Genomic DNA, 11,816 nt, shown 5'->3' with positions numbered 1-11,816 from the left:
CTGTCATGGCACGGCTATTCATCTGTCGGTTCTCGATCATGCTGGAATAGGATTCACCCTCCTTTTGCGTCTGTCACTAACGCCCAGCACTCGCGAGTTTGAAGCTCGTCACAGTCATTCAATCATTGAATCCTACTCAGAATACCACAAACAAGGTTTAGACCTTCCGGATTCTCTTGAATGCCGCCATCATTCTAGCTTATGCCACGAAGATTCTGGTTAGGAGATCTAAGAGATACTCATTCTAGCTTAATTCATGTAGAACAGAAGTGTTTGTCAGGCACGCGTTCATAAGGGAGAAGGATGATGAGCGTCACACATAATCATCACCTTCATCACGTTCTTGGGTGCGAATGGATATCTTAGAAGCGAAATAAGAAGAATTGAATAGAAAACAGTAGTACTTTGCATTAATCTTTGAGGAACAGCAGAGCTCCACACCTTAATGTATGGAGTGTAGAAACTCTACCGTATGAAAATACATAAGTGAAGGTTCAGGCATGGCCGAGATGGCCAGCCCCCTAAAACGTGATCAAAGGATCATAAGGTAATCCAAAGATTGTCAAAAAGACTAGTAAAAGGTCCTATTTATAATAAACTAGCCACTAGGGTTTACATGAGTAAGTAATTGATGCATAAATCCACTTCCTGGGCCCACTTGGTATGTGTTTGGGCTGAGCCTGAGTGTTGCACATGCAGAGGCCATTTGTGGAGTTGAACGCCAGTATCTGTGCCAGTTTGGGCGTTCAACTCTGGTTTTGGATCCTTTTCTGGCGCTGGACGCCAGATTTGGGCAGAAGGCTGGCGTTGAACGCCACTTTACGTCGTCAATTCTTGGCCAAAGTATGGACTATTATATATTGCTGGAAATCCCTGGATGTCTAATTTCCAACGCAATTGGAAGCGCGCTATTTCGAGTTCTGTAGCTCCAGAAAATCCACTTTGAGTGCAGGGAGGTCAGAATCCAACAGCATCAGCAGTCCTTTTTCAACCTCTGAATCTGATTTCTGCTCAAGTCCCTCAATTTCAGCCAGAAAATACCTGAAATCACAGAAAAACACACAAACTCATAGTAAAGTCCAGAAATGTGAATTTAACATAAAAACTAATGAAAACATCCCTAAAAGTAACTAGATCCTACTAAAAACATACTAAAAACAGTGTCAAAAAGCGTATAAATTATCCGCTCATCAGTACACATATATAATCTTTGCAACCTTGGCTTCAGTGAAAAGTATCGCAAAACTTTTGTAGCTTCCTTCTTCATTTTCTTCTTAGGGATCCATCAAGATATACCGCAACACTGGCATGTATCTTGTAAGTTATCTGGATTGTCATCCAGATATAACATATAATCATTGGGGCAAACATCTATCTTAGTGTATTCCAGGCCAAGTTTGCAAATTACTTGCTTGGCCTTATAAAAACTAGAAGACAACTGTATTTGATCAAATGTATCTCTCAACGAATTCAAAATCATATTCATGGCCTTATCACTTACTCTACACAAGACCTTTATATAATACAATTTGAGTATAAACTCCAACTTTGTGCATTTACTGTTCTCGTGCAACTTTTCATTTCCGTCTCTTACAAATTCATTGAACTCGCTACCATTATCAACAGATGGCTCATGTAATATTTCATCCACGATGTCTTCATCTCCATTATGATTAACTGCATCATTCACTCCTGTTATACCTTCATCCCCAAGGTGGCCGAATACATCATTCATTAATGTTTCTAGCAGATTCTCTTGGTGTGGTGTCTCTTGCACTTCTATACTACTTGGCTCAGCAGGTTGTATTTCACCATGATGATTCCAAACAACATAGTTTTTGGGAAACGACTTTAACAGCAAGTGATCCTGAACTGTGTCTCTATTATGCCATTTTCCAAATGCACTTCGTGGACATGGGCAACATATTCTATTCAAAATGGCAGCTCTCGCGAAAGCTGTAACACCCTACTACATAGAGTTTTACGCTTAAGTCGTAGAACAGAGGTAGTGTGGTGTTACAGACCTCTAAACAGCATAATAATTACATAATAGAAAAGAGGGTAATATACTAGGAGCCTTGGAACAAGTCGGTAAGCAAAAATCGCGGAAACTTAAAAGCGCAACGCTCAACGGAAAGGATTACTTGCGTGCTAAGAAATCTAATAGAAACATGATAAAGACAAGCAAAAGAATAAATGACAGCCAAGGAAACAGCATAACTAGCCCCTGACTCAGCCTGCGAAGCTAAGGCTGGCCAGATGATATATATATATATATATATATATATATATATATATATATATATATATATATATATATATATATATATATATATATATATATATATATATATACATAAGTGTCCCCAAAATACACCAACATATCAAAGTAAACTCCTAGCTCTCCCTCAACCTCTAAGATGAGCAGCATACATAAGTTACTTGGAGAGTAAGCTAAACTTATATATACATATGTACAACCAGAAACCAAAATACACCCAAGAACTACTTCGCTTTCCAGGATCCAGACGGCTAGCGAGGAGCCTCTCGACCTGCATCTGAAAAAAACCAATACAATATGGAATGAGACAGCATAACTAGCCCCTGACTCAGCCTGCGAAGCTAAGGCTGGCCAGAGGATATATGTATATATATATATAAACATACATAAGTGTCCCCAAAATACACTAACATATCAAAGTAAACTCCTAGCTCTCCCTCAACCTCTAAGATGAGCAGCATACATAAGTTACTTGGAGAGTAAGCTAAACTTATATATACATATGTACAACCAGAAACCAAAATACACCCAAGAACTACTTCGCTTTCCAGGTTCCAGACGCCTAGCGATGAGCCTCTCGACCTGCATCTGAAAAAAACCAATACAATATGGAATGAGAACTGGAGGTTCTCAACATGGTAAAAGTGCCACGCGTATAATAAATAAGGTCCTGAGAATGCCATAGGCAATCTTAGAACTCCGTTATTCAGTTATCCAACTTAAGTACTAACCAGAAGCCATAAGTAGAGGTAGGTGTTCTAGTTCTACCTAACTTACTCAAATTCAAACTTAACCTAACACGAAACTATTTTCTCCGTTCCCTCCATCCTTCCATCATTTAAAATGCAACAGAAACAGGAAACCAAATAAGTTCACGCACAAGTAGTGAGCAGATAGTACAAATAGCAAATAGAACAGATAGTAGGTGACATATAACAATTAGGCAAACCCAGGAAATGCATAGCAGTCAAACAAACAAATGCATATGATGCATGCCTGTCCTATGGCTGATGGGGCCCATCTGTCGGTTATCCAGCCAACCCGACAAGTCCGAAAACCTTAGACTGTCCCCCGTCGCGCATCCCCAAGAGTCTATGCATAGAGTTCACATTCATTTATCATATAATCACTCAATGGGGGCTATCTATACCCGGGAGTTTATACGTGCCCGGTCACCCTTACGACGTAGGGTCAACAGAGTATCGAGAATCGACCTGGAACACGTGGTGGCGAGCCACGGTTCTTACCCAGGAAAACTCGTGTCTCAGATATCTTTATTCATAAGCCAAATCATATTCATAATCATTCTTTAATCAGTCATTAAAGCCATTGCAGTTTAACCTCATTCATTAACAACTCCCTTTTTACACTTCTCCTCATTTTTACCTTTTTCTTCACTCCCAAGTTGCCCCAAACTCCCTAACTCTTGCTATTTACTAACTTACTAGTAGGGTCTAGGATTAACAAAGCAAAAGTAGGGGTTTTAGAGTTTAAAACAATGTTTAGAATAGAAAAATAAAGGTGCTGAAAAATAGGACGTGTGCATGCGCACGCACAGGTGTGTGCGTGCGCACGGCTGGAAAAAGAAAGCAGGACGTGTGCGTATGCACGTATGCGTGTGTGCGCACAGATTACTTGGTGTGCGAGTGCCCCACCTGTGCTGGCGCCACCAACAGAAGACTTGCCCTGGGGTGTGCGTGCGTATGTAAGAACCGCAACTAATCAACTGGTTAATTAAGTGATTAATTGCCCAAATTAGATTCTAAAAAGTTAGAGAGAGAATTTGGGGATTTAAAGGTGATTTTTGGACTCAGTGAGTCTTTCTGAGTCAGAAAATGTGCTTTCTACGAAAAACCGTGAAATATCGCGAACCGGCAGTTGAACCGGTTGAACCGGTTCAAGTCTGCCTGGTACCACACGAGAAAAGTGAAAACCGTCAAAAAACCTTACAAAAATATTAGAAATGGAAAACCGGGCTTTAATTTTAAAGATTTGGCCCGAAGTTAGGCCAAACGGGCTAAAAACGCTAACGGGTTGGACCGGGCCCAAGTTGGGCCCAAACCCAACATATAAATACACTTAAATGAACCCATTTCAGCCACTTTCACCCTCATAACCTAAACACAACAGCAGCTGAAGTGAGGAGAGAGGTGAGAGCTTTTCACCATTGTTACTATTCACTTCAAACTTCCCAAGCTCATATCTTGAGCTACGGAGCTCCGATCGTCACACCGTTTGCGGCTACGCGTTCCTTGTGAAGAGCTCTACAAAACCCACCCAAGAAACCCTCAAGGTAATCACGAAATTTTCCCTGTTTTTCTCTTCAAAATTTTGGGTTTTATTAGAGTTTTGGGTTAAATGGGTTTTTGTGATTTTGGATGTTTAGGTTTGCTCTAATCCTTGCTTAGCTTTGGATTTGTGTTATCAAATCTGTTGGAAAAGGTAAAAGCTCTTAAACCCTTGTGAGATTATGCTTATGTTGAACCCTAGGTTGATTTGTGGTGATTTATATGTATATAGTTTGATTATTGTGGCTTTGGGAGCTTTTGGAACTTATTTGTGCTTGTTGGAGTGGATTTGAAAGCTTGGATTGTGGTTGGAAGCTTGTTGGTGCTCATTTTGAGTTTGGGTGCATAAAGGGAATCGGCCAAGGTATGGTTTCGGTTTCCTCTATGTAGTATATAATATTCATGGACACTTAGGCTAGTTGACCCTAAGATAGGATTGAATGTTGTTGGTGTATGAATAATTATGTGTAAATTGATGTTAATTGTTGGTATCCTTGGAATATTATGATTAAGGATGATTATGGAGAATTGTCGGTAGTTAATGATTGATGATGAATAATGATGTTGTTGGAATTTAATGATTATACAGGTTGATGAGGGATGTATGATTTATTGTTGTTGATGAGGGTTTGTTGATGTAGTTGATAATGGATGATAAATATTGATATTTTTGGTAATTGAAGGTGAGTGTTGGGATTGTTGATAAATGGTTATATTGATGTTGATAGTATGATGTTGGAGTTTGATGTTGAAATTAATAATGATGATGGTTAGTAAGGCTATTATTATGTATTTGATAGTGAGAATTGATGATTATATATGGTGGAGTGGTAAATTGGATATGGAAAATGGTAAATTCTAATATGTGATAGAATTGATGTGGTTTTGGTTGGATTGGGTTATGAAAGTTGGTAAATTGAGATTCTTGTGAGTCTTGGTAAAAGTTGACTTTTGGTGAACTTTGTCTAATCATAACTTATGTCTTGGTTTTCAAAATCTATTGAAATTAGTTTAGCATTAAAGCTTATTGAAAACTGTTCGAATCGATATAAAGTTTGTAAAAAATTAGAATTTGGTAGAGGAAGTTATGATCATTCAAAGTTGGTGTTAAAAATCTGAAATTTTCCAAAGTTGCAGAATTTCATTACTTCTGATATGTGCGGGTGCACACGTCCTGTTTCTCAAAAATTTATTTGTTTTCAACTATTTTGCTTTTTCAACAAGGTTGTAAGCTTCTATAACATCATTTTAAGATGTTTGGGCCTAGTTTTGAGTATTAGAACATGGGATATAAATTAAGGGCTCTAGTACATGATTTTAAGGTAAATTAGAAAACGGAGGCCTAGGTTTCTGGCGTGCTGAGAATGGTTTGACGTTAGGTGAAGGATGATTGGTATATGAGATGAGGAATGATAGACTTTTGGTATTTGGAAACTGAGTTAAAAGGGACAGTGGTTGAGATGAGTCGGGGACTCGGATTAAAGTGATGGATCTATGTATGCTGAAAATACTTTTGAAAACCATTGAAATAATATTTTTACATGATATTTTAGGACGCTATGCGCTTGGCAGGGACGGTGGTTAATCCCGCCTATCGAGGTAGCGGCGGCAGCGTAAGGTCGGTGGTTAATCCCGCTTACGTTGAGATGTGAGGTCTGAGGCAAGAATATCCCGCTCACATCCCTTCGGATCTATAGGGCGAGCAGGCGCCGGTACTTGGACAGTGATCCGGGCACTATATCTCGGGGGTTCCCATATGAGAAATCCGAAGGGCGACGTCTCCATGGAGATGTGTCGGGTTGGCAGTTGAACCGACAATGTGATATCACAGCCAGTAGGGCAGGCATTCATCATATGCATTTCCTATCTGCTTGTATGCTTTGTCTACTTGTAATGGTTTGCCTAATTGAATAACATGCTTACTTGCTATCTGAATTATTTGCCATATATGCTACTACTTGTGCTTTACTTGCTTTGAACATTATCTGTGTTTTCTGCTGGGATTGAGGAGGTTCGGAAGGCGGTGGCGATGGGATCGCATGGAGGATCGGTTGGTGAAGACTGTGGGACAGCGGTGTTTGGTTAGAATAGAAATCCCTTAAGATAGATAACCTGGTTTATTTAAGTCAAGTTGGTATATTATGCTTAAATGTTTTAGAATGCTTTAAGTTGAATCTTGTGATTGATATGAAGCTTAGGATTGCCTTTGGCGTCCCGGGGTCTTATATCCTATATCACTGGGAACTGTTACCATACTGAGAACCGCCGGTTCTCATACCATATTGTTGTTGTGTTTTTCAGATGCAGGTCGCAACCCACCTCGGTGAGTTGCTTTGGTTGGTGACAGGAGCGGAGAATCTTGGATCATTTTGGAGTTCTTTTTGGTTTATTTTATTTATACATCTCTCCTTTTGTATTTTGTTTTGCCTAGAGGCATGTATTTGAGAGAACAAAACTTGTATAAGCTGTTTTCACTGTATGGTTTTGTATATCAGTATATGGCTAGCCGGCTTAAACTCCGCGAGTCGTGACTAGTTCCCTATGATATTATATACTTATCTTTTGTTATATCTTCTCTGTTTCTTATGCCTTAAGCTAGTAGCTCCGTTAGTACGTTTGTGCTTCGAAATTCTGTTTTTGAGCTATATCTTTCATCGGGCTTCTAGATTATACTATTCTTTCTATATATATATATATATATATATTATGTATGAGTTTAGAACTGTCGTAATCTCTGATTGACCTTGGCTTTACGACGCGAGGTAAGGCTTAGGCTAATTAGGGTGTTACATTTAGTGGTATCAGAGCGGTTCGTACTCGTGAGCCTGAGGGATGGACCGATTGTGCTTCATTGCATACTCTGTGTGTCTTTTCTTTGATGCTATTAGGTTATCGGTTTGATATATGCATAGCATGCTTGTTTGTGAGTGCCTGTTTGGGATAATTGAAGCACTAAACTTTTGATATTGAGACTGATCACCTTGATATCTATTGTTTGGTGTAGACAGGAATCCTACATGGCTACTCGCAGGCGAGGTTGAACGCGTACACGGGGAAGTAGGAATGAGCAACCAGCTAACAATCACGCCGAATTCATGGCGGCGATGGCGAATCTTGCTAACACCATGGAAGCTAATGCTGCTGCGACTCTGCAAGCAGTGCAGAGATTGGGCCAACCGACTGGAAATGGCAATGGAAATGGGAATGGGAATGGCGAAGGGAATACCAATGATAATGCTGAGGGTAACAGCGATAACACAGGAAGAGTTCTGATGACCCTGGCGACGTTCCTCAAGGTTCATTCGCCAACTTTTTGAGGATCCACAGATCCTATTGAAGTGGACCACTGGTTCCAGGCTATAGAGCGTGCTTTACAGGCGCAACATGTTCCTCTCAATCAATATGTAGAGTTTGCCGCTTATCAGCTAGCGGGAGAGGCCCAGCCCTGGTGGCAAGCTAAGTGTCGTTTGCTACAGCTTCAAAACGCCGACATTCCATGGGAGGTGTTCCAAACGGCTTTCTACAAGAAATACTTTCCTGAGTCTGCAAGGGAAGCAAAGGAGATGGAGCTAATGCAGCTGAAGCAAGGTTCCATGTCTGTGGCAGAGTACACCAACAAGTTCGAAGAGCTTTGTAGGTTTTCTTGGGTATGTCAGGGTGACCCGGAGACTTTCGAGAGCTGGAGGTGCATTAAGTACCAAAGGGGCTTAAAGGACAACATTATGATTGCTGTGGCTCCTATGGAGATCTGTGTCTTCTCCAACTTGGTGAACAAAGCAAGGGTAGTGGAGGAGTATGCCAAGACAGTGGCGGCATCTAAGGACACTCATGGAGGGAGCTCTAGTCGTGGGCGTGGCAAGTATTTTCATCCTAGAGGACAAAGCTTCAAAAGAAGGGGATATACTCCTCAAGGCCAAGGGGGCTTCAGAAAGAACAATCAGAATCAGTTTCAGTATACTAAAGGCAGAGGAAATCAGAGTAAGAGTTCTCCGGATTTAGCTTGTGATCGTTGTGGACGTTTTCACCCTTATGACTCATGTAAGATTGGTTTAGGTGGTTGCTTCAAGTGTGGGTTACCTGGCCACATTGCGAGGGATTGCCCTCGTGGGAGGAATCAGAATGCGGGCCAGAGTCAGCATTAAGGTCGAGTCTTTGCTGTGAATGCCAAGGATGCTTCCAAGGCGGATCCTTTGATGAAAGGTATATGTCTAATTGGTGATAAATCCTCAGTTGCATTATATGATACTGAAGCTTCGCATTCGTTTATTTCATTTGCTAAAGTTGAGGAATTAGGCTTGAAAGTATCAGAGTTACCTTTTGATCTACATGTACATACTCCGCATCAAACAGTTATGACTAGGTCAGGTTGTAGACAAGTAGGTTTCAAGCTTTAGGGTAGAGACTTTGTACACGATTTGATCTATTTACCAATGGTGGGGCTGGAGATGATTTTGGGGTTTGATTGGTTGTCGAAGAACCGGATTTTGTTGGATTGCTTTGAACGGACAATTCGGTTTATGCCGGAAGGAGAAAATGGAGCAGTGGTAGCTACGGGGTATTACCTGAACTCTGTAATGGTGCATTATAGTGGGGAGGAGTGTCAGGGTTATATTCTGTTGGCTGCTAATGCGTTGGGCGATGCCCAGAACTTAGATCAAATTCTGGTGGTTAGAGTTTTTCCAGAAGTGTTCCCGGAAGATATCCCTGAGTTCCCACCTCAAAGGGAAATTGAGTTTGCAATTGAATTGGTGCCGGGAGCTGGACCAGTATCGATTGCACCGTATAGAATGGCTCCTATAGAGCTGGCAGAGCTAAAGACTCAGTTGGAAGAGCTTCTGAATAAGAGGTTCATTCGACCAAGTGTATCACCGTGGGGAGTGCCAGTTTTATTGGTGAAGAAGAAAGATGGAGGGATGCGTTTGTGTGTGGATTACCGACAATTAAATAAAGTGACAGTAAAGAACAAGTACCCGCTGCCAAGGATAGATGACTTGATGGATCAATTGCAAGGACCTGGAGTGTTTTCCAAGATTGATTTGATATCCGGTTACCACCAGATAAGAGTGAAGGAAGATGGTATCCCTAAGACTGCCTTTAGAACACGCTATGGACACTACGAGTTTGCGGTAATGTCTTTTGGGTTAACGAATGCACCTGCTATTTTCATGGATTACATGAACAGAGTGTTTCGTCCCTTTTTGGACAAATTCGTGGTGGTTTTCATAGATGACATCTTAGTTTACTCTAAGACGGTAAAGGAGCATGAGGAACACTTGAGGATTGTACTGCAAATCTTAAAGGAGCAGAAGTTGTACGCTAAGTTGTCAAAGTGCGAGTTCTGGAAGGAGGAAGTAAAGTTCTTAGGCCACGTGGTGAGTAAGGGAGGAATAGCTGTAGATCCTTCTAAAGTAGAAGCGGTGATGGAATGGGAAAGACCGACGACTGTGACGGAAGTCAGAAGCTTTTTGGGTTTAGCCGGATATTACCGGAGATTTATCGAAGGATTTTCCCGGATTGCGCTACCAATGACAAAGTTGACAAGGAAAGAAGTGCCGTTCGAGTGGACGTCGGAGTGCGAAGAAAGTTTTCAAACGTTAAAGCAGAGATTAACTTCAGCACCTGTTCTAATCCTACCGGAACCGCGTGAACCATTTGAGGTATATTGTGATGCTTCTTTGAAGGGTTTGGGTTGTGTGTTGATGCAACATCGGAATGTAGTGGCTTACTGATGAGCGGATATTTTATACGCTTTTTGGGGTTAATTTCATATAGTTTTTAGTGTGTTTTAGTTAGTTTTTAGTTTATTTTCAGTAGCTTTTAGGAAAAATTCATATTTCTGGACTTTACTATGAGTTTGTGTGTTTTTCTGTGATTTCAGGTATTTTCTGGCTGAAATCGAGGGAGCTGAGCAAAAATTTGATTCAGGCTGAAAAAGGACTGCTGATGCTGTTGGATTCTGACCTCCCTGCACTCAAAGTGGATTTTCTGGAGCTACAGAACTCCAAATGGCGCGCTTCGAATTGTGTTGGAAAGTAGACATCCAGGGCTTTTCAGAAATATATAATAGTCCATACTTTTCTCAATAATAGATGACATAAACTGGCATTCAACGCCAGTTCTATGCTGCTATCTGGCGTCCAGCGCCAGAAACAAGTTAGGAGTTGGAGTTCAACGCCAGAATTGGATCCAAAGCTGGCGTTGAACACCCAAAACAGCCCTATACACGTGATTAGCTTAAGTCTCAGCCCCAGCACACACCAAGTGGGCCCCAGAAGTGGATTTCTGCACCATCCATCTCAGTTTACTCATTTTCTGTAAACCTAGTTTACTAGTGTAGTATTTAAACAACTTTTAGAGACTTGTTTTGTACCTCATGACATTTTAGATCTGAACTTTGTACCTTTTTATGGCATGAGTCTCTAAAATCCATTGTTGGGGGTGAGGAGCTCTGCTGTGTCTCAATAAATTAATGCAAGTAATTCTGTTTTCCATTCAAACATGCGTGTTCCTATCTAAGATATCCATTCACACTTCAATGTGAATATGATGAACGTGACAATCATCATCATTCTCCCACAAACGCGTGCCTGACAACCACTTCTGTTCCACTATAGAATGAATGAATATCTCTTGGATCTCTTAATCAGAATCCTCGTGGTATAAGCTAGATTGATGGCAGCATTCAAGAGAATCTGGAAAGTCTAAACCTTGTCTGTGGTATTCCGAGTAGGATTCAGGGATTGAATGACTGTGACGAGCTTCAAACTCGAGAGTGCTGGGCGTAGTGACAGACGCAAAAGGATAGTAAATCCTATTCCGGTACGATTGAGAACCTGCAGATGATTAGCCGTGCGGTGACAGCGCATTTGGACCCTTATCACTGGAAGGATGGATGGTAGCCATTGACAACGGTGATCTACCAACACACAGTTTTCCATAGGAGGACGTGCATGCGTGAATCAGAAAACAGAAGAAAGCAGAATTCCAGAAGACAAAGCATCTCCAAAACTCCAACATATTCTCCATCAGTGCATACAAGTATAATTTGTGTTCTGCCCCTTTTATTCCTTGCAATCAAAATTGATAAGTGAATTATTTTATTGTTTTCCTGACTAAGAGTTACAAGATAACCATAGATTACTTCAAGCCAACAATCTTCGTGGGATCGACCCTTACTCACGTAAGGTATTACTTGGACGACCCAGTGCACTTGCTGGTTAGTGGTACGAGTTGTAAAAAGTGTGATT

General features: G+C 40.9%; 1 long non-coding RNA gene across 1 annotated transcript; it reads left to right on the top strand.

Moving 5' to 3' along the window:
* The first annotated feature begins 4,798 nt into the window (after window positions 1–4,798).
* On the top strand, window positions 4,799–7,137 carry LOC140181994 (uncharacterized). The gene is made up of 2 exons (XR_011877756.1): window positions 4,799–4,933; window positions 6,871–7,137. It is a non-coding gene; the product is annotated as an uncharacterized lncRNA (long non-coding RNA).
* Window positions 7,138–11,816: the final 4,679 nt, after the last annotated feature.

This window comes from Arachis hypogaea, chromosome 19 (genome assembly GCF_003086295.3).
Source record: "Arachis hypogaea cultivar Tifrunner chromosome 19, arahy.Tifrunner.gnm2.J5K5, whole genome shotgun sequence".
In the NCBI taxonomy this organism is placed as follows: Eukaryota; Viridiplantae; Streptophyta; class Magnoliopsida; order Fabales; family Fabaceae; genus Arachis; species Arachis hypogaea.
The sequence above is the reverse complement of the archived record's forward strand: the minus strand, read 5'-3'. Positions and strand labels throughout refer to the sequence as shown.